This window comes from Hyla sarda, chromosome 5, assembly GCF_029499605.1.
Source record: "Hyla sarda isolate aHylSar1 chromosome 5, aHylSar1.hap1, whole genome shotgun sequence".
In the NCBI taxonomy this organism is placed as follows: domain Eukaryota; kingdom Metazoa; phylum Chordata; class Amphibia; order Anura; family Hylidae; genus Hyla; species Hyla sarda.
The window spans coordinates 366,928,274-366,951,946 of record NC_079193.1 but is presented as its reverse complement, the minus strand read 5'-3'; the positions used below and the strand labels follow the sequence as shown (position 1 = coordinate 366,951,946).

At 40.1% G+C, this 23,673-nt stretch overlaps 1 protein-coding gene across 2 annotated transcripts in view; it reads left to right on the top strand.

Annotated features, from left to right (window-relative positions):
• The window catches only part of ST3GAL1 (ST3 beta-galactoside alpha-2,3-sialyltransferase 1), a 208,670-nt gene that overhangs the window by 113,826 nt on the left and 71,171 nt on the right, over positions 1–23,673 (top strand). Inside the window, exons 1-2 of one of the 2 annotated variants that reach the window (XM_056522800.1) lie at positions 22,404–22,415; positions 22,799–22,867. The gene's annotated coding sequence lies outside the window, so the exon portion shown is untranslated. Of the gene's footprint in view, positions 1–22,403; positions 22,416–22,798; positions 22,868–23,673 lie in introns of those variants that run through there. The other variant, XM_056522799.1, reaches the window with a different exon arrangement.

Below are 23,673 nucleotides of genomic sequence, written 5' to 3'. Positions count from 1 at the left end.
ATTAATAATAATAATCAGTATTTTTATATTATATATTATTGCTACTATTATTTTATTACTAATAATAATAATAATTATTATTATTATTATTATTAATAATAATTATTATTAAAAACAATATTATAAGTAATAACATATAATATAAAAATACTGTTTATTATTATTATTAATAATAATAATATTATTATTATTAATAATAATAATAATAATGTTAGTAATACTAATATTCTTCTTCTTATAATAATAATAATAATAATAATAATATATGTGTGTGTGTATATATATATATATATATATATATATATATATATATATATATATTATTATTATTATTATTATTATTATTATTATTATTTATTTTTTTATTTTTTGGGATATCCAAAAAATGTAACTGTTCAATAGTAAGTATGTACAATGCAGAGTCTTGACCAGCTAGATGGCCACCAATATGTATGTCCCCCAGATGGGACATGTATACAGTTATATCAAATAACATATCCTCTGCTGTGTTATGGCTGCAAATTTACATTCAGCATTCTGGGAAAGTTGGGAAACAGCTCCTGTGAGGACCTTTTAAAGGGGTTATCCAGGAAAAAAAACTTTTTTTCATACATCAACTGGCTCCAGAAAGTTAAACGGATTTGTAAATTACTTCTATTAAAAAAATCTTAATCCTTTCAGTACTTATGAGCTTCTGAAGTTAAGGTTGTTCTTTCCTGTCTAAGTGCTCTCTGATGACACCTGTCTCGGGAACTGCACAGAATAGAAGAGGTTTGCTATGAGGATTTGCTTCTAAACTGGACAGTTCCCGAGACAGGTGTCATCAGAGAGCACTTAGACAGAAAAGAACAACCTTAACTTCAGAAGCTCATAAGTACTGAAAGGATTAAGATTTTTTAATAGAAGTAATTTACAAATCTGTTTAACTTTCTGGAGCCAGTTGATATATATATATTTTTTTTTCCCTGGATAACCCCTTTAATGTTCGCTGTATGGGGAACAACCCCCCCCAAAAAAAAAAAAAAAAATACAAGATAGAGAGGTGAAAACTTGTCAAAAGTTTCTTTTTAAGGAAGAGGGAAGTTTCCTTTATGATCAATCACCAAGATAGCAAAATAAAATTATCCTACAGGCAACATTAACAACGCTTTAGATTTGCTGGTTAAGGGTGGGTCCTGGCATTGGCCTCCATGGGTGTCTGATGGTCGGATGCGCTGGCGCTGGGCATGGAATGGCCCGGGATGTGAGTCACTTAGCCTGTCATTGTTGTAGGCTTGTTTCTGCACGCTTACTGCAGTGCTCGGGTAATCCTATACTATTGTGCGCTAATAACCGGGACGGAAGGCTGTGAAAAGCGCATGGCCCCAGGCAATGTACAATCATTAGGGTTATATATTAAAGCTGCTGCAAATACCAAAGCTGTGTGTCACTGTGTGTAATGAGCAGAGATTGTCATTAAAGTTTTTTAGGCTACAGAATGAGTTAAAGTAGTGGAGTAGGTTTACCTGACATTAACATCACAATGATCAGCAATATAGTGTAATGGCAGGATGTAAACTACAATGTACACATACAGAAGGGCATCTGCGACTCAAATGATATTAGAATCTACATAACTACTATAATACTGTTCTATGTAAAAAAATATAACTGCTATACTACTGCCTCCTATATACAAGAATATAACTACTATAATACTGCCTCCTATATACAAGAATATAACTACTATAATACTGCTCCTATATACAAGAATATAACTGCTATAATACTGCCTCCTATATACAAGAATATAACTACTATAATACTGCTCCTATATACAAGAATATAACTACTATAATACTGCTATTATATACAAGAATATAACTACTATAATACTGCTCCTATATACAAGAATATAACTACTATAATACTGCTCCTATATACAAGAATATAACTACTATAATACTGCTCCTATATACAAGAATATAACTACTATAATACTGCACCTATATACAAGAATATAACTACTATAATACTGCACCTATATACAAGAATATAACTACTATAATACTGCTCTTATATACAAGAATATAACTACTATAATACTGCTCCTATATACAAGAATATAACTACTATAATACTGCCCCTATAAAAAAGAATATAACTACTATAATACTGTCCCTATATACAAGAATATAACTACTATAATACTGCCCCTATAAAAAAGAATATAACTACTATAATACTGTCCCTATATACAAGAATATAACTACTATAATACTGCTCCTATATACAAGAATATAACTACTATAATACTGCTCCTATATACAAGAATATAACTACTATAATACTGCTCCTATATACAAGAATATAACTACTAAAATACTGCTCCTATATACAAGAATATAACTACTATAATACTGCACCTATATACAAGAATATAACTACTATAATACTGCTCTTATATACAAGAATATAACTACTATAATACTGCTCCTATATACAAGAATATAACTACTATAATACTGCTCCTATATACAAGAATATAACTACTATAATACTGCTCCTATATACAAGAATATAACTACTATAATACTGCCCCTATAAAAAAGAATATAACTACTATAATACTGTCCCTATATACAAGAATATAACTACTATAATACTGCCCCTATAAAAAAGAATATAACTACTATAATACTGTCCCTATATACAAGAATATAACTACTATAATACTGTCCTTATATACAAGAATATAACTACTATAATACTGCTCCTATATACAGGAATATAACTACTATAATACTGCTCCTATATACAAGAATATAACTACTATAATACTGTCTCCTATATACAAGAATATAACTACTATAATACTGCTCCTATATACAAGAATATAACTACTATAATACTGCCCCTATGTACAAGAATATAACTATTATAATACTGCTCCTATATACAAGAATATAACTACTATAATACTGCTCCTATATACAAGAATATAACTACTATAATACTGCTCCTATATACAGGAATATAACTACTATAATACTGCTCCTATATACAAGAATATAACTACTATAATACTGCCCCTATAAAAAAGAATATAACTACTATAATACTGTCCCTATATACAAGAATATAACTACTATAATACTGCTCCTATATACAAGAATATAACTACTATACTACTGCTCCTATATACAAGAATATAACTACTATAATACTGCTCCTATATACAAGAATATAACTACTATAATACTGCTCCTATATACAAGAATATAACAACTATAATACTGCTCCTATATACAAGAATATAACTACTATAATACTGCCCCTATATACAAGAATATAACTACTATAATACTGCTCCTATATACAAGAATATAACTACTATAATACTGCCCCTATAAAAAAGAATATAACTACTATAATACTGTCCCTATATACAAGAATATAACTACTATAATACTGTCCTTATATACAAGAATATAACTACTATAATACTGCTCCTATATACAGGAATATAACTACTATAATACTGCTCCTATATACAAGAATATAACTACTATAATACTGTCTCCTATATACAAGAATATAACTACTATAATACTGCTCCTATATACAAGAATATAACTACTATAATACTGCCCCTATGTACAAGAATATAACTACTATAATACTGCTCCTATATACAAGAATATAACTACTATAATACTGCTCCTATATACAAGAATATAACTACTATAATACTGCTCCTATATACAGGAATATAACTACTATAATACTGCTCCTATATACAAGAATATAACTACTATAATACTGTCCCTATGTATCAGCACAGGTTGCAGACTGTGGTATATTCATTGGATTCTGTAGATGTGTTCCAAAACAATTATTCCTATTAGTCTTAGATCTTACAGCGTCTTCTTTGAAGTGACAATTGAGGAGGTGATGATCTTCTGCCACCATACAAGTTCCTATAAATAACGATGTGCACCCGGCTGGTGAATCACAGGTGATCGCCGCTTCCTTTATAGATGGAAAAGGCTTTGATGAATATTTTCTGTAAAGACAAAAGTAGATCAAAGAGAAGAGGGAAGATGAGCAAAAGCTGGTCATATAGGGAGCAAACCAGAAAGAGCATATATACTATATACATAGAACTAGGGCAGACAGCATGGAATTTACCATATCCAGTTATAGTATTATAGTAGTCATATTCTTGTATACAGGGGGCAGTATTATAGTAGGTATATTCTTGTATATAGGAGCAGTATTATAGTAGTTATATTCTTGTATACAGGGGGCAGTATTATAGTAGGTATATTCTTGTATATAGGAGCAGTATTATAGTAGTTATATTCTTGTATATAGGAGCAGTATTATAGTAGGTATATTCTTGTATACAGGGGGCAGTATTATAGTAGGTATATTCTTGTATATAGGAGCAGTATTATAGTAGTTATATTCTAGTATATAGGAGCAGTATTATAGTAGGTACATTCTTGTATATAGGGGCAGTATTCTAGTAGGTATATTCTTGTATATAGGAGCAGTATTATAGTAGTTATATTCTAGTATATACCAGCAGTATTATAGTAGTTATATTCTTGTATATAGGCGCAGTATTATAGTAGTTATATTCTTGTATATAGGAGCAGTATTATAGTAGTTATATTCTTGTATATAGGAGCAGTATTATAGTAGATATATTCTTGTATATAGGAGCAGTATTATAGTAGTTATATTCTTGTATATAGGAGCAGTATTATAGTAGTTATATTCTTGTATATAGGAGGCAGTATTATAGTAGTTATATTCTTGTGTATAGGAGCAGTATTATAGTAGTTATATTCGTGTATATAGGAGCAGTATTATAGTAGTTATATTCTTGTATATAGGAGCTGTATTATAGTAGTTATATTCTTGTATATAGGAGCAGTATTATAGTAGTTATATTCTTGTATATAGGAGCAGTATTATAGTAGTTATATTCTTGTATATAGTAGCAGTATCATAGTAGTTATATTCTTGTATATAGGAGAAGTATTATAGTAGTTATATTCTTGTATATAGGAGGCAGTATTATAGTAGTTATATTCTTGTATATAGGAGCAGTATTATAGTAGTGATATTCTTGTGTATAGGAGCAGTATTATAGTAGTTATATTCTTGTATATAGGAGCAGTATTATAGTTGTTATATTCTTGTATATAGGAGCAGTATTATAGTAGTTATATTCTTGTATATAGTAGCAGTTTTATATATATTTTTAGTCCTTTCTCAATCCTCGTTGTAGTTTACAGAGTGCTGTAAAGTGCAGGAAGGTGACAATAAGCACAATAGGTTTAGGTTTCTTTTAAGCTTACATTGCAGGTATATGACAGTGGAATCTCCTGACCTTTAGATGTAATGCTTTAGCACATCCTAGGTATATATGAATGGGTATACAGTGAGCCATACATTTTATTTAGTTAACAAGCCATTGTAAACTGCTATTGAAAACTTTGATAGTTCAGATTGAATGGAGATTTTAGCACAGGCGGCGTCCTCCTCTACATGAATCCAGCAGAGCTGATGCACTGGGGGAGACTTGTTAAAGGGGTAATCCAGTAGAAAACACATTTTTCTAATCAACTGGCTCCAGAAAATGATACATATTTGTAAATTACTTTCTATATAAAATCTTAATCCTTCCAGTACTTATCAGCTGCTGTATGCTCCAGAGGAAATTGTGTAGTTCTTTCTAGTCTGACCACAGTGCTCTCTGCTGACACCTCTGTCCATGTCAGGAACTGTCCGAAGCAGGATAGGTTTGCTATGGGGATTTGCTCCTACTCTGGACAGTTCCTTACACGGACAGAGGTGTCAGCAGAGAGCACTGTGGTCAGGCAGAAAAGAACTACACAGCTCCCTGTGGAACATACAGCAGCCGATAAGTACTGGAAGGATTAAGATTTTTATATAGAAGTAATTTACAAATCTGTAGAACTTTCTGGCACCAGTTGATTAGAATAAAAAAAAAATAATCTGCATAGGACAAAAGGCTCTTTATTATTATTATTATTTTTTTTTTTTTAAGCACAAATTGTGTTATGGGTTTTTATGGACCCGAAAACACAGCAGGTACACCTCCAATCTGTATAGAAAGATGTGAGCCTAGCCTATTAATAATGGGTAATCTGAGACATGCCGGGCGTTCCCGTCTGATCTATATGATGTATACATATGGCTAGGATGCCTTTCTTGCCGGATCGGTGGGTCAGGTTGTGTCCTGTTCTGCCTGCGTCTCCATTAACATTCACCTCTCGTTGTGATCATCAAACCTATTAAACTCCTCTCAGATCTTCCGGACGTCGCAAACTTTTTGTTCTCGGCATGAGACGTGCCGCCTCGTCCCTCAGGCGTCCTGTAGTATTTGCGCGTCCTCTGTATTTGTCTGGGCTTTTAATAATTCATCCGATTATGCCACGGCGGCGCGCGCACATAATTGATCTGTTAATTTCGGAGTGAAAAATATTCTGTTTGGCGAGACGGAGACGGAGTGCGCCGGCACGGCGGGGAGGCGAGGATGGTAATTACACGAGCTGCTTTGTAATTTAACACCGTGTTCCTGCTGGAAGAGGGGATGGGGAGAAGAACGAGCGTCTGATAATCCAGGAGGACTAGAAGGTGCGGAAGGTGGGGAGAGTCAACATTTGGTGGATTCAATGGGTAGTTAAATGGCCGATAAGGTATGATGTTAAGTAGTGTAGGGTTGTACATTGTGGGATGTAATGATACATGCCGTATGTATCCCAAATGGGGAACCATTGATGTGGCTACAATGTGGTTGTTGATCAGTGGTCGCAAACTGTTGCCCTCCAGATGGTGCAAAACTTCAACTCCCAGCATGCCCGGACAGCCGTTGGCTGTCCGGGCATGCTGGGAGTTGAAGTTTTGCACCATGTGGAGGGCCACAGTTTGAGACCACTGTTGTTGATGATAAACTAAATTGTTGCACTCAATGTCAGTCTGCTGCATCGAAAGCCGAGGAGATATTGTCTTGTATTGGAAATGTGGGGTCAAGTGTTCATGAGTATGTGGGGATGAAGAGAGAGCGTGTGGTTGACCAAGCGTTCATATATAGGTGGGTAACTGCAGAGAGAGTGGTTGGCCGGGCCGGGCCGAGCGTTCATGTATATATGACGATTGGGAGATATAGCTGTTGGCAGGGCAATGCTTTCATGTATATGTGGGGATCTGGAGAAAGATTTATTGGCCGGGCCAAGCATTCATCTATATGTGGGGATTTGGAGAGAGAGAGTGGTTGGCCGGGCCGGGCCAAGCATTCATGTATATGTGGGGATCTGGAGAGAGAGAGTGGTTGGCCGGGCCAAGCATTCATGTATATGTGGGGATCTGGAGAGAGAGTGGTTGGCCGGGCCAAGCATTCATGTATATGTGGGGATCTGGAGATATAAGTTTTGTCCTGTATTCATGTGTATGTGGGGACCAGAAGATATAGCTGTCTGCCAGTGTTCATGTGTATGTGGAAATAGGGACAAGGAGTGATTGACCAGGCCCAGCGTTCATGTATATATGACGATTGGGAGATATAGCTGTTGGCAGGGCAATGCTATCATGTATATGTGGGGATCTGGATAAAGATTTATTGGCCGGGCCAAGCATTCATCTATATGTGGGGATCTGCAGAGAGAGTGGTTGGCCTGGCCGGGCCGAGCGTTCATGTATATATGACGATTGGGAGATATAGCTGTTGGCAGGGCAATGCTATCATGTATATGTGGGGATCTGGAGAAAGATTTATTGGCCGGGCCAAGCATTCATCTATATGTGGGGATCTGGAGAGAGAGTGGTTGGCCGGGCCAAGCATTCATGTATATGTAGTGATCTGGAGATATAAGTGTTGTCCTGTATTCATGTTTATGTGGGGACCAGAAGATATAGCTGTCGGACAGTGTTCATGTGTATGTGGGAATAGGGACAAGGAGTGATTGACCAGGCCCAGTGTTCATGTATGTATAACGATTGGGAGATATAGCTGTTAGCAGGGCCAAGCCTTCATGTATATGTGGGGATCTGGAGAAATGTTTATTGGCCGGGCCAAGCATTCATCTATATGTGGGGATCTGGAGAGAGAGTGGTTGGCCTGGCCGGGCCGAGCGTTCATGTATATATGACGATTGGGAGATATAGCTGTTGGCAGGGCAATGCTTTCATGTATATGTGGGGATCTGGAGAAAGATTTATTGGCCGGGCCAAGCATTCATCTATATGTGGGGATCTGGAGAGAGAGTGGTTGGCCGGGCCAAGCATTCATGTATATGTAGTGATCTGGAGATATAAGTGTTGTCCTGTATTCATGTTTATGTGGGGACCAGAAGATATAGCTGTCGGACAGTGTTCATGTGTATGTGGGAATAGGGACAAGGAGTGATTGACCAGGCCCTGTGTTCATGTATGTATGACGATTGGGAGATATAGCTGTTAGCAGGGCCAAGCCTTCATGTATATGTGGGGATCTGGAGAAATGTTTATTGGCCGGGCCAAGCATTCATCTATATGTGGGGATCTGGAGAGAGAGTGGTTGGCCGGGCCAAGCATTCATGTATATGTGGGGATCTGGAGATATAAGTGTTGTCCTGTATTCATGTGTATGTGGGGATCAGAAGATATAGCTGTCGGACAGTGTCTATGTGTATGTGGGGATAAAGAGAAAGAGAGTTGTTGGCCGGGCCGAACATTCATGTGTATGTGGCAATCGGGAGATAAAACTGTTGGAGATAAGGAAAGGTTGTGGTTGGTCGGGTCAGGTGTTCATGAGTATGTGAGGATGAAGAGAGAGTGTGTGGTTCACCAAGCGTTCATATATAGGTGGGGATCTGGAGAGAGAGTGGTTGGCTGGGCCGAGCGTTTATGTGTATGAGGGGATTGGGAGATAAAGCTGTTGGCCAGTGTTCTTGTATAAAGTGGGATCGGGAGATATAGGTGTTGTCCTGTATTCGTGTGTATGTGGGAATAGGGACAATGAGTGATTGACCAGGCCGAGCGTTCATGTATATGTGACAATTGGGAGATATAGCTGTTGGCAGGCCATGCCTTCATGGATCTTTCTCCAGATCCCTTCATGGGGATCTGGAGAAAGATTTATTGGCCGGGCCAAGCATTCATCTATATGTGGGGATCTGGAGAGAGAGTGGTTGGCCGGGTCAAGTGTTCATGTATATGTGGGGATCTGGAGAGAGAGTGGTTGGCCGGGTCGAGTGTTCATGTATACGTGGGGATCTGGAGAAAGATTTATTGGCCGGGCCAAGCATTCATCTATATGTGAGGATCTGGAGAGAGAGTGGTTGGCCGGGTTGAGTGTTCATGTATACGTGGGGATCTGGAGAGAGAGTGGTTGGCCGGGTCGAGTGTTCATGTATACGTGGGGATCTGGAGAAAGATTTATTGGCCGGGCCAAGCATTCATCTATATGTGAGGATCTGGAGAGAGAGTGGTTGGCCGGGTCGAGTGTTCATGTATATGTGGGGATCTGGAGAAAGATTTATTGGCCGGGCCAAGCATTCATCTATATGTGGGGATCTGGAGAGAGAGTGGTTGGCCGGGTCGAGTGTTCATGTATATGTGGGGATCTGGAGAAAGGTTTATTGGCCTGGCCAAGCATTCATCTATATGTGGGGATCTGGAGGGAGAATGGTTGGCCGGGTCGAGTGTTCATGTATATGTGGGGATCTGTAGAAATAGCTTTCAGCCAGTGTCTATGTGTATGTGGGGATGAATACAAAGAGAGAGTGGTTGGCCGGGCCAAACGTTCACATGTATGTGGCAATCAGGAGATAAAACTGTTGGCCAGTGTTCATGTGCATGTGAAGATAAGGAAAGGTAGTGGTTGGTCGGGTCAAGTGTTCATATATATGTCGGAGAGAGAGTCTGTGGGGAAGTGGGGAACGGGAGAGAGTGGTTGGCCGAGCGTTCATGTGTATGTGGGGGATTGGAAGATAAAGCTGACAGCAAGTGTTCATGTACATGCGGGGATCGGGAGAGAGTTCTTAGCCAGGCCGAGCGTTCATGTATATATTAAGTGTTTACATCTGGAGAGAGAGTTGTTGATAGGGGCCATGTTGGGAGAGGGTTAGTATTCCAAACCAAGCATTTACTTCTATGTGAGGATCAGGGGAGAGTGTTGTTGGCCGGGCCAAACGTTCAGGTGTATGTGGGGATAAGGGGAAATGGCTGTGGTGCTGTGTTCATGTGTATGTGGGATATGATACAAACTACCCAAGGGCAATAAGGGGCCAATTGACCAATATTACCTAACCCCAGGGCCGTGGCCCGGGGTATAAAACCCCTAATAATGCAACCCCTAAAAAAAACGTAACTTTTACTGTATGATATTAAAATATATAACAAGATCCCAACAAAGTGGTTAAAACTGATACCCAGGTGATCTCATAATAGGTTCAACTTGTCAATAGAGAGTTCTCTCTGAATAGTAATATTGCAGCCTCTGATCACACTGGTATCGCTTAAAGGGGTACTCCGGTGGAAAACTTTTTTTTTATTTTTTATCAACTTGTGCCAGAAAGTTAAAAAGATTAGTAAATTACTTCTATTAAAAAATCTTAATCCTTCCAGTACTTATTAGCTGCTGAATACTACAGAGGGAATTATTTTCTTTTTGGAACACAGAGCTCTCTGCTGACATCACAAGCACAGTGCTCTCTGCTGACCTCTGCTGTCCATTTTAGGAACTGTCCAGAGCAGCATATGTTTGCTATGGGGATTTTCTCCTATTCTGGACAGTTGATCCAAGCCTTCTGGACCGGATGTTCAGAAGGCGGGGGCACGGTAGTACCCCTTTAATTTCTCTCCTCCCTTTTTGTCCCCCCCCCCCCCTTCCCACCCTCCATTGTTTGCCACTTTATTGTAATTGCCTTTATCTGTCCTAACTTCGTTCTTTCAGTTTTGTCTCGATTTCACGGTAGGACCTGCTGCAAAGATTATAATTTTTTTCTCCAAATCCTCCGTCCTTATCAGAACAAATCCCCAATTCCCAGCTTTATATTAGGTTCTGTTCTGCCAATCTTCGGTGTGAAGGCCCCGGTGAGCTCAGATCATGTCCTTGGCTCTTATAATCATGGCAGTGTACAGAGCAAATCACTCCATGGCGGATGAGGTCACCGCGGGGGATTCTGTCAGGGTTTTTTCTTATTTTTTTTCCATTACAAGTTTTTTATGTCGTTTTAGAAGATTGTGGAAAAGCTCAGTTATACTTCACTGAAGGAAAGTTCAGTAACACAGCTTTGCCAGGGATTGAGAACATTGGGGTCATTTAAAGTGTAACGTTATACTGAGTTTTTATTTATTAAGTTTATTTATTTCATTTTATTTATTTATTTATTTAATTTTAATTTTTTTATTTTTTTTATAATTTGTTTCAAAAGGACATAAAATATTTAGGGTATTCTGAGTTAAAAATGGCGCCCCCCACCTGATCTGGGCTCTTTTATATTAGGGCAGGTACAAAGAGCATCTGGAGGACCAGAAACATACGGAAAAGAAGCACCCCATTTATTTATTTGCCCATATCATGCGCACTCACCATCACTACTCCTACAGCACCATCTGTTTTATTCCAGCACAGTTACATCAGTGAGTTTCTGCAACTAGGTCATATGATCACCAGCCTGACCCAGAGAAAATCAGAAAGTGGTCAGAACTACAGGATGACATCATCACCTATCAGATTCCCTCCTGCTAGCTCCCAGATTCCCCCTCTTCCAGCTCTATCTGTATACTGTGACTGTTATCTCTATGGGATCAGGATATATAGTAGTTATACACCTCCTCCAGCTTTATCTGTATACTGCTGCTGTGATCTCTATGGGATCAGGACATATAGTATACACTTCTACTCCAGCTCTATCTGTATTCTGCTGATATCTCTATGGGATGAGGATATATAGTAGTTATACACCTCCCCTCCAGCTCTATCTGTATACTGCTGTTGCTATCTCTATGGGATCAGGATATATAGTAGTTATACACCTCCCCTCCTAGCTCTATCTGTATACTGTTGCTATCGCTATGGGATCAGGATATATAGCAGTTATACCGCTCCCCTCCAGCTCTATCTGTATACTACTATATGTATGGGATGAGGATATATAGCAGTTATACACCTCCCCTCCGGCTCTATCTGTATACTGCTGCTATCGCTATGGGATCAGGATATATAGCAGTTATACCGCTCCCCTCCAGCTCTATCTATATACTACTGTTATCTCTATGGGATCAGGATATATAGTAGTTATACACCTCCCCTCCAGCTCTATCTATATACTACTGTTATCTGTATGGGATCAGGATATATAGCAGTTATACCGCTCCCCTCCAGTTCTATCTATATACTACTGTTATCTGTATGGGATCATGATATATAGTAGTTTTACACCTCCAGCTCTATTTGTATACTGCTGCTGCTATTTCTATGGGATAGTCATACACCTGACGTGTTCACCCGTTTTTTTTTTTTTTTTTTTTTGCTGTGTTTTTTTTTCTGTTTTTGCTCTGATTTTCTCAAAATTACTGCAAACATGTAGCTGTTTTACCACAATTGTGCAAATCACTGTGAAAATGTGACATTTTAACCGCAGTTTTGGAAAATTCCATAAAAAAAAAACAGCCAAAATGCAGTAAAAATTTGAAAATGCATAAAAATTCAACACATGAGCACAGTCTAAAGCAGTGTTACCCAACCAGGGTGCCTCCAGCTGTTGCAACACTACAACTCCCAGCATGCCCGGACAGCCGAAGGCTGTCCGTGCATGCTGGTAGTTGTAGTTTTGCAACAGCTGGAGTTACCCTGGTTTGGAGACAGTGTCCTGTGGACATCAGATCTTTATAAAATACCTTAATTGTGATTAAAGGTCAGATCAAATGCACGTAATGTGAGCAGACCCCAATCCACGTATGAGTCTAATCAGTTAAAGGGGTTATCCAAGAAAAAAACTATTTTTTATATATATCAACTGGCTCCAGAAAGTTAAACAGATTTGTAAATTAATTCTATTAAAAAATCTTAATCCTTTCAGTACTTATGAGCTGCTGAAGTTGAGTTGTTCTTTTCTGTCTAAGTGCTCTCTGATGACATGTGTCTCGGGAACTGTCCAGAGTAGAAGCAAATCCCTATAGCAAACCTCTTCTACTCTGTGCAGTTCCCGTGACAAGCAGAGATGTCAGCAGAGAGCACTGTTTCCAGACAGAAAAGAACAACTCAACTTCCGCAGCTAATAATTATTGGAAGGATTAAGATTTTTTTTTATAGAAGTAATTTACAAATCTGTTCAACTTTCTGGAGCCATATATATAAAACAAAGTTTTTTCCTGCAATACCCCTTTAACCTAGGTGACCTCCAGCTCCATCAGCCTAATTAGATAACCAGGTGCAGTGATGACACTTCACCCCCTCTCTCTGCAAAGCCAGAGGATTTATGCTAAATGTGGGAAGTAGTAGGAAATAGTTTCAGTGATGGATTTGCATCCAGTATGCCTGCCACAATAGCTAAAATAGGTAAGCACATTGCATACACAAGAACCTCTACATTATTCTTTCAACATAACCTATGCTGCACTATATATGCACTCCGAGAACTTCTTTAATTTAACTAATTTAATTTCTCCTGTGATGGTGCTGCAGGGAAATTAAAGCTTTACTGCAGATCCATAGATTACTGATGATCACCCGATGTTCCAGTAATGAAGAAACCCTGTGATTGGCTTTTTTTTTAATTGGTGACCCTGCCAATGACATGGGCCACCCCTCAAAATTTATCTTAAAGGGGTATTCCAGGAAAAAAACTTTTTATATATATATATCAACTGGCTCCAGAAAGTTAAACAGATTTGTAAATTACTTCTATTAAAAAATCTTAATCCTTTCAGTACTTATGAGCTTCTGAAGTTAAGGTTGTTCTTTTCTGTCTAAGTGCTCTCTGATGAGACGTGTCTCAGGAACCGCCCAGTTTAGAAGCAAATTCCCATAGCAAACCTCTTCTAAACTGGGTGTTTCCCGATACACGTGTCATCAGAGAGGACTTAGACAGAAAAGAACAACCTACACTTCAGAAGCTCATAAGTACTGAAAGGATTAAGATTTTTTAATAGAAGTAATTTACAAATCTGTTTAACTTTCTGGAGCCAGTTGATATATAAAAAAAAGTTTTTTCCTGGATAACCCCTTTAAAGTCTCTTAAAGTGGTACTCACTTGGAAAACATTATTATTATTATTATTATTATTTTTATTTTTATTTTTTAAATCAACTGGTGCCAGAAAGTTAAACAGATTTGTAAATTACTTCTATTAAAAAATCTTAATCCTTCTAGTACTTATCAGCTTCTATTTGCTCCACAGGAAGTTCTTCTCTTTTTAAATTTCCTTTCTGTCAGACAGAGGTGTCAGCAGAGAGCACTGTGATCAGTCTCAGGAACTGTCCAGAGTAGGAGCAAATCCCTATAGCAAACCTCTCCTGCTGCAGACAGTTCCTAAAATGGACAGAGGTGTCAGCAGAGAGCACTGTGGTCAGATTGAAAACGAAATTCAAAAAGAAAAGAACTTCCTGTGGAGCAAATAGAAGCTGATAAGTACTGGAAGGATTAAGATTTTTAAATAGAAGTAATTTACAAATCTGTTTAACTTTCTGTCACCAGTTGATTTAAACAAATAAATAAATAAACTTTTTCAGGGGAGTACCCCTTTAAGGTGGAGATAGTAGGAGTTTCCCTGACCTGCTTGCTCTGGTCATCACCACCTTAGGATGTCCGTGTTATGTTCACAGGAACCCTGCTGGTTTTAATGAATTCTAGCAGTGGGAGTATTTGTTTATACAGACTTCAGGGTTATGACTCTTCATGAGCTAAGAGTCAGATGTAGAGACCTCCCCTCCCCAACAATCCTTCATGGAGCTTAGATGGATCATGTGACACACTCCAAATAAACAAAATCCATTATTGAGTCCCATAGATAACAGTATGGGAATTAGCTTAGTAGCAGTATGTGGCAGCATCATTTTACCCCACATTCCTCAATTATGGCCCTTTGCGGGTGTTTAGTCTGTGCAGGTAAACACCATCGTAATAGATCTGAAGAAGGCACGAGATTAAAATAAGATATTTTTCCTTTCTAAAAACAGTGCCAAGCATACGATGTATGCCTCGCTGCTCAGCATATCCAGGAGCAGGGACTCCTGCCTTTACATACAAGAGCGGGGACTCCTGTCAGTTTTCAAGGCACATTTTACTGATGGTGTAGAATGCTATGGTACACAGAACAGGGATGCATACATTCTATGGCTGGCAACTTAGCTACCATTCACTGGACTGGGGCAGAGCATTAGCTCGGTGATGAGTCCTACATCATTGTTCAGGAGTAAAGACCTCTGTCTTTTTATAGGTGACCTTGCTTCTGCATGATTCTGACACGGCCATGGAATCAGAATCAATTCTGACAGCCAATTAAAAAGCCTAAAATTCGGCTTCTGTATGTAAATTTAAAAAGCATCCTACACTATAATAAAAAGATGCCATAGAAGTTACATATAAGAGATGGGACTCCTGTCAGAGACAGGAGTCCCTGCATCTGTCTGTGCTGAGCTGCAAGGCACACACCACATGCTTAGCTTCACATATAACTTTTTCTGTACAGCGATGTGTACAGTATTGCTACTTACCTCTGTATAGTTGCATACATTTGCCTCACTGTTCACTGTACAGGAGCAGGGTCTACTGTCTTTTTGATAGAAGTCCCTGCTTCTATATGATTTAAAATTTCCCATCATATCAGACATCCTAATCACGATTCACTGGTAACAAATTCCCCCAAATTTTTAATTTAGACAAAACTAAATTATTGGATACATTTTGCATTAAATTATTTAGTGTCAAATTAATTTCCTAATCTCTAATGAAAATGTCATTGTGGTCAGGTGTAGGGGACATGAACAGATCCTGGGAACAATGCAAAATCAGTAACAAGGTCCCCACCTACAAAACTTATATATTATTATTTCAGAGTAGCCTTTGGACCCCCTTATATAGGCACTGTCAGAAACAAAAACCTTGTATATGTTGTACATTTTGGCAAAATGTTAAAGGGGTACTCCACTGAAAGAACATTTTTTTCTAAATCAACTGGTGCCAGAAAGTTAAACAGATTTGTAAATTACCTCTATTTAAACATATTAATCCTTCCAGTACTTATCAGCGGCTGTCTACTACAGAGGAAGTTCTTTTCTTTTTGAATTTCCTTTCTGTCTGACCACAGTGCTCTCTACTGACACCTCTGTCCATGTCAGGAACTATCTAGAGTAGGAGCAAATCCCCATAGCAAACCTATCCTGCTCTGGACAGTTCCTGACATGGACAGAGGTATCAGCAGAGAGCACTGTGGTCAGACAGAAAGGAAATTCAAAAAGAAAAGAACTTCCTGTGGATCAAACAGCAGCTGTTAAGTACTGGAAGGATTAAGATTTTTTAATAGAAGTAATTTACAAATCTGTTTACCTTTCTGGCACCAGTTGATTTAAAAAAAAAATGTTTTCCAGAGGAGTATCCCTTTAACCTTTTTGATATCCTTCATCAAAACAATGTATCTCCTTTTATGGCTTGTAAAAAGTCCACTAGGGGTCCCTGTGCCATCCAGAACATAATCCTGTCCGGCTGCAGCTTCATCTTTGTCCTAGCTGAGGCACAGGCAGGGACAAAGTCCAGGAAGTGAGGGCGGGATTAACACTCCTCCAATCTCACTCCTGTCCTACAGACTGCAGCATGAAAACAGAGAGGAAGGGGTTACAGAGCAGCCTGCAGTGATTGGATGAAGAGACCCAGCACAGCAGACTCAGGGAGGAAGTGAATGCTTGGTGAGTGAGGGCAGGCTTAGTGCTTGCCTTGGACATGCCCCTTCCTGAGCAGTGGATGTCAAAATGTGTAAGCAGCAGAACTGAGAGACTTGTGAGACAAATATAGACATGTGAAAAAATTTCCAATACTGAGTAACATATAGAAGCATTATTTTTTTTTCTGTAATAGGACAGGTACCCTTTAAGCGCCTGGGCTCTGATGCAACTGCTGCATTATATCCCCCTTAAGCCGCCCCTACCCCAGCCCCAGTTTGTTACATGTCGGCCCCCAGCCTCCTGCTCTTCGTGAATATTATCTGTAGCGTTACACATGTGTTTCTGTTTATGATGGAGGGGTCTCGGCTCCAAATTTTTTTCTTACTTTTTATTTTTGACATTTATCTGAAATGAACATAAGCAGAAGAAAAATTTAGCAACATCTGTATCCTGGAGATCCAAGAGAGTCTAATGACCCATCCGAGCCAACTTACTGACACGGTAATGGAAGAAAAGTGACTCAACAAGTGAAGTCACTCGAGTCAGTTTTTCATTACATTTTCGTGATCGGCGGGTTAGAATTGTGTGAAACGCGTCTCTGAGCGTCTCTGAGCAAATGCAGTCATGGCAATTATTTAGACCGGTGTTCCCAACCAGGGTGCCTCCAGCTGTTGCAGTACTACAACTCCCAGCGTGCCCGGACAGCCAAAGGCTGTCCGGGCATGCTGGAAGTTGTAGTTCTGCAACAGCTGGAGGCACCCTGGTTTAGACAGAAGAACAAAGGCAACAGTGTAAAGATATAGGTGGATAAAAGACCAACATTTTTTATTCCCTTCTGTAGAATATCCCTGATTAGTGTTAAACCAAATACAGAACCTCAGGGGTGGTCCTTATGTCATGCCCCACCCCTTAGGAGCATGTACAAGCCATAACACTGTTTTGTTGAAGTATTTTTTTCCTTGTGATGCCTGTATATAAGGGAGGAAGCCTATATGGCATCCATTTTAGGACATCGTCAGTCATAACTCTGTCCCGCCTCCTCCCTCGGGTCAATCGCCGTCAGTCATCAGCTGCAACTCCGTCCCCTGTCAGGCGAAACAGCTTCCCGCCTCCTCCCTCACACCAATCGCCGTCATCCTTCAGCCTAAACTCCCTCCTCTCTCATCCGAAACTCCCTCTTCCAAAATGCCGTCATGCCTCAGACGATTCTCCCTCAGACCTCAGTCGTAACTCCGTCCCGCCTCCTCCCTCAGGCCAATCACCATCAGTCGACAGACGCAACTCCATCCATTGTGAGGCAAAACGGCGTCCCTTCTCCTCCCTCACACCAATCGCTGTCATCATCCAGCCGTAACTCCCTCCTCTCTCATCCGAAACTCCCTCTTCCAAAATGCCATCATGCCTCAGATGATTCTCCCTCAGACCTCAGTCGTAACTCCTTCCCGCCTCCTCCTTCGGGCCAATTCTCCCTCAGACGCAACATCATGTATAGCAGGGTCGAAACTGTGAAACTTGCACGTGTACTACAGACACTACATGTGCTACAGAGTCTGTGTAGCAGAGCTGACACTGACTCGGCTCTGCTACATGGCAGGAAGGTTTTTCGTCTGCGGGATGACGGAGTTTTGGATGAGGGAGTTTAGGAGGGATTTGCGACTGACGCCTGATGTAGATTGGTCCGAGGGAGGAGGCGGGACGCTGTTTCGCCTGACGGGGGACAGAGTTACGACTGATGATGTCCTAAAATGGACACCGTAAGCCTATTATATACTCAGTGCGTATTTGTAGTGCCCCCTACTTGTAAGTCAGGTGTCTCTTTTCACAGTGGTCATGTTATTTTTCTCCTGAACGTATGGGGCATTAGTCGAGTTAAGTAATGTAGTATCACACATCAGAGGGTTAGATACACTCAAAAGTAAGCAGCACCACAGATAAGAGGCTTAGATACACTAAACAGAAAGTATCACGCATGACAATCTTTAAGTACAATGGTTAGCACACAGTAACACTCATGGGAGGCTTAGATACACTGATGAGCAGGCAGTATCCTATATGGGAGGCTGAGGTGCAAAGAACAAAAGAAAGCATCACGCATGATCAGCTTAGATACGCTGGTCAGTAGACAATTTCTCAATTGATAGGCATTGGGCAAACTATTCAGTACAAGGGTAACACACATGAAAGGCTTAGATACGCTGATCATTAGACAGTATCACATATAGATGCCCCGAACAACAAAGTGTTGTATAACACATAATAAGCTTAGATACACTGGTCAGTAGAACATTTCACACCTGAGGTTTAGGACAACTGGACAGCACAAGGATAATACACACGAAAGGCTTAGATACACAGATCAGTAGATCGTATCTTAAATGGGAGGGGTTCAGAATAACCGGTCCACAGAGTATAACACATGATAGGGTTCGGCACCCTGGTCTGCAGACAGTATCACATATCGTAGGCTTAGATACAGAGCTCAGTTGACCGTATCACACAATGATAGGTTTTATAATACAGGATAGACTTAGATACCCCTAATCAACAGACAGTATCATAATAATTAGCCTGGCTTCTGGCTACACGGGTTAATAGACAGTTTCACACATAGGCTTAGATACTCTGATCAACAGATGGTATCACTCATGATACATTTAGATACACTGGTCAACACACATTGCAGGCTTAGATATGTCGTCATCAGATAATACCTAGAAAAAAACATATTTTCTCATAAACTCTCTTGTGTTTATAGATTTTTATGGGCAAAGAAAAACAAGCGGGTGTATTTTTGGCATAAGTTTGGCGGTATACACTTTTGTTTTTTTTTCCGGATAGATATGCAAGTATGTAGGCCACTGTTATCCAACCAGTGTGCCTCCAGCTGTTGCAAAACTACAACTCCCAGCATGTCCGAACAGCCAACGACTGATTATACGGATTATAGACCACTTAGAACACATGCATGCTCCGCTGAGCCGAGCGTACATGTGCATAAAAGGATTAGGAAGATTTTATGTGTATGACGAGCTGTAGGTTCAGTAAGGGATTAGGCAAGTGTTTGCCAACCAGGGTGCCTCCAGCTGTTGCAAAACTACAACTCCCAGCATGTCCGAACAGCCAACGACTGATTATACGGATTATAGACCACTTAGAACACACGCATGCTCCGCTGAGCCGAGCGTACATGTGCATAAAAGGATTAGGAAGATTTTATGTGTATGACGAGCTGTAGGTTCAGTAAGGGATTAGGCAAGTGTTTGCCAACCAGGGTGCCTCCAGCTGTTGCAAAACTACAACTCCCAGCATGTCCAAACAGCCAGCGACTGATTATACGGATTATAGACCACTTAGAACACATGCATGCTCCGCTGAGCCGAGCGTACATGTGCATGAAAGGATTAGGAAGATTTTATGTGTATAACGAGCTGTAGGTTCAGTAAAAGACTAGGCAAGTGTTTGCCAACCAGGGTGCCTCCAGTTATTGCAAAACTACAACTCCCAGCATGCCCGGACAGCCAACGGCTGTCCGGGCATGCTGGGAGTTGTAGATTTGCAACAGCTGGAGGCACCCTGGTTGGTAAACATTGGTGATAGACTTAAATTTACATGTCTGTGCGCTCATTCTGTCCCCCGGAGGTTATTTTGGATTTTCGCAATCACGGCTCATTTGGCGCTACGTACATTCAGTAAAGTACACAGAGAGCTTTTCTACCTTCATCAGACCCATTCCGGTGGTAATAAGTGCTATTAATTCAATTTCCCCCCCTATGCTTATGCATCAAAACAGCTGGGGGGCGCCCAGCGGCGGCGGAAAAAATGTATGACGCTGTTCGGCACCTGATTATGGCGCGTACACCGCTTCCAATCTTTAATTCCGAACAGCTATTCCCTGTAATTAGCCGCTAATTACCGAGAGACGGGAAAGTCACAAAAAAAAAAAATTCCATCTGCCGAGACTGAGACTAGCGAGGGACGGGCGCGTATACCAAAGGCAACATAAAGGAGTCTGCAGGTGCGGCAGATATTCGGGTGAGATTTCACGGCACGGCCATACTTATTTTAGGAAGCGAAAGACGATGCTCAGACTATTCAGGGGCAGAAGAGCAGAGAGGGAAAGAGACATAAAAGGAATGTCCATCTTTATAGCATCAGTTCATTTAATTCTGTATTAATTCATTTCATTGCCTACCCTGTACTATACTCCAGAGCTGTACTCACTATTCTGCTGGTGAGGTCACTGTGTACATACATTATATTACTTATCCTGTACTGATCCTGAGTTATATCCTGTATTATACTCCAGAGCTGCACTCACTATTCTGCTGGTGAGGTCACTGTGTACATACATTACATTACTTATCCTGTACTGATCCTGAGTTATATCCTGTATTATACTCCAGAGCTGTACTCACTATTCTGCTGGTGAGGTCACTGTGTACATACATTACTTATTCTCTACTGATCCTGAGTTATATCCTGTATTATACTCCAGAGCTGTACTCACTATTCTGCTGGTGGGGTCACTGTGTACATACATTACATTACTTATCCTGTACTGATTCTGAGTTATATTCTGTATTATACCCCAGAGCTGTACTCACTATTCTGCTGGCGAGGTCACTGTGTACATACATTACATTACTTATCCTGTACTGATCCTGAGTTATATCCTGTATTATACTCCAGAGCTGTACTCACTATTCTGCTGGTGAGGTCACTGTGTACATACATTACAAATCTTATCCTTTACTGATTCTAGAAGGTGTAGTGGAGTTGGCTGAATTCCCAGCTAGAGTGTACATAAGTAACAGGAAGTGGGGCAATAAAGACATTTTCCATTGGAAGCAGAAGGAAAACATAAAAGACAATAGAAAGATAGTAAAAGAACATATATTGGTAAATAAGTTTAGTTTAATATAGGGTTTCATCATTGGAAAACCTCTTGAAATATTTCTATAAAACGCAGTCAATGTTCATGGGACCGATGTGGAAAATAGGCTTGGTTGGGATTTGATATAAAACTCTAGAATGTAGTAAAAAGGAGGAAGGTTTGGCAACCCCGAACCCTTGTATCTATTTCTTGACTGCCCAATTGTAACATATAAGGGGGGTGGCCCATGGGGGCATCTTGTGGGTATACAGAGAAGTTGCCTTGAAGGGGTACTCCGCCCCTAGACATCTTATCCCCTATCCAAAGGATAGGGGTTAAGATGTCTGATTGCGGGGGGTCCCCAGCGGCGGGGACTCTGCTGCACCCAGCGTTCGTTTTGAGCATCTGGTGCAGCGCCGGATGCTCATAACGTCACGGTCACACCCCGCTCACGCCCCGCTCGTGACGTCACGGCCACATCCCCTCAATATAAGTCTATGGGAGGGGCGTGACGGACATCACACCCCCTTCCATACACTCACATTGAGGGGGCGTGGCCGTAACGTCACAAGCGGGTCATGGCCTTGACATCATGAGCCTCTGCCCTGCATTCGCTCCGTGCACCAGTTGTCTGGGGTGCCGTAGATGGTAGATCGCGGGGGTAAGGGGATAAGATGTCTGGGGGGGGGGAGTACCCCTTTAAGCTATTACTAAAGAGAAGGCTCCACTTGTTTAGTTCCACTTCTTTTTGTTTTACCCAACAATACCCAACCTTCTAGAGTAGATCGCTGGGGGTCGATTGGACACTTATCTCTTAACTTGGTTATGGGGGATAAGATTACTTTCCCAGAGTTCCCCTTAATTGCCTTGCTTTATATACATGCATTCCCTTTGAAATTTAATGTTTCTATTTTTGTTTATTGTTATGAAAAAATCTCATAAATAAACAGTTATATATAAAAAAAAGTTATATAAAAAAACTGCACCGTGAAGTGATAATTCCGTAGTCTGAATCCTCACCTATGTTCTTCTCTTATTTTTCAGCTTTGACCTCCCTCAACCATCTTGATTTTCGGAGCTGCTTTGGGGTTTTGCGCTCTTAAATCCCTGCAGGTACGGTAATCTATGTTCATCCTAAGTATTCATACCCCTTCTCTGTTTTGTATGAAAGCTGTGTGGGGGGCTTTGGTGGAGTTGTGGGGGGGGGGGGGGGGCTTCCCTATAACCACTAACACATACCGGGGCACCTATATCAAAACCTGTGTAGAGAATAAGTTGACCAGTTGCCCATAGCAACCAATCCGATCACTTCTTTCATTTTTCACTGGCCTTTTAAAAAAAAATGAAAGAAGCGATCTGATTGGTTGCTATGGGCAACTGGTCAACTTTCCTCAGTCCAGGTTTTGATAAATCTCCACCATTGTATCTATAAACCAATATATGAAGGGCAAGATTGGTCAGGGGCCCATAAGTTTGTACCCCAAGGACTCCCTGAACGAAGTTGCATTGAGGGGCATTGGAGTAAATATGGGGCATAGGGATATATGAGGATAATAGGGACAGTCCAGCCATATAGAACAGTACTGATCACAATATGTATCAGAATGTGGTGTCATATAGGGCAACAGTGTGAATAAGGTCTATGGGGGGGGGGTTGGCTGAAGTGTAGAGCAGACGTAGCACCACCATTCTTCTTATACACTCAGTTGTGGGAAATTCTCTGCATTAGAGGTGTTATTGATAGACATACAGATATGAGATAGATAGGTGTGTGTGTGCGTATTTATCTAAGTGTGTGTAGAATTTATTTGCAAATTATTATGGAAAATAAGTATTTGGTCAATAACAAAAGTTAATCTCAATACTTTGTTATGCACCCTTCATTGCCCAATTGTTTGGGATTATTGTCATGCTGAATT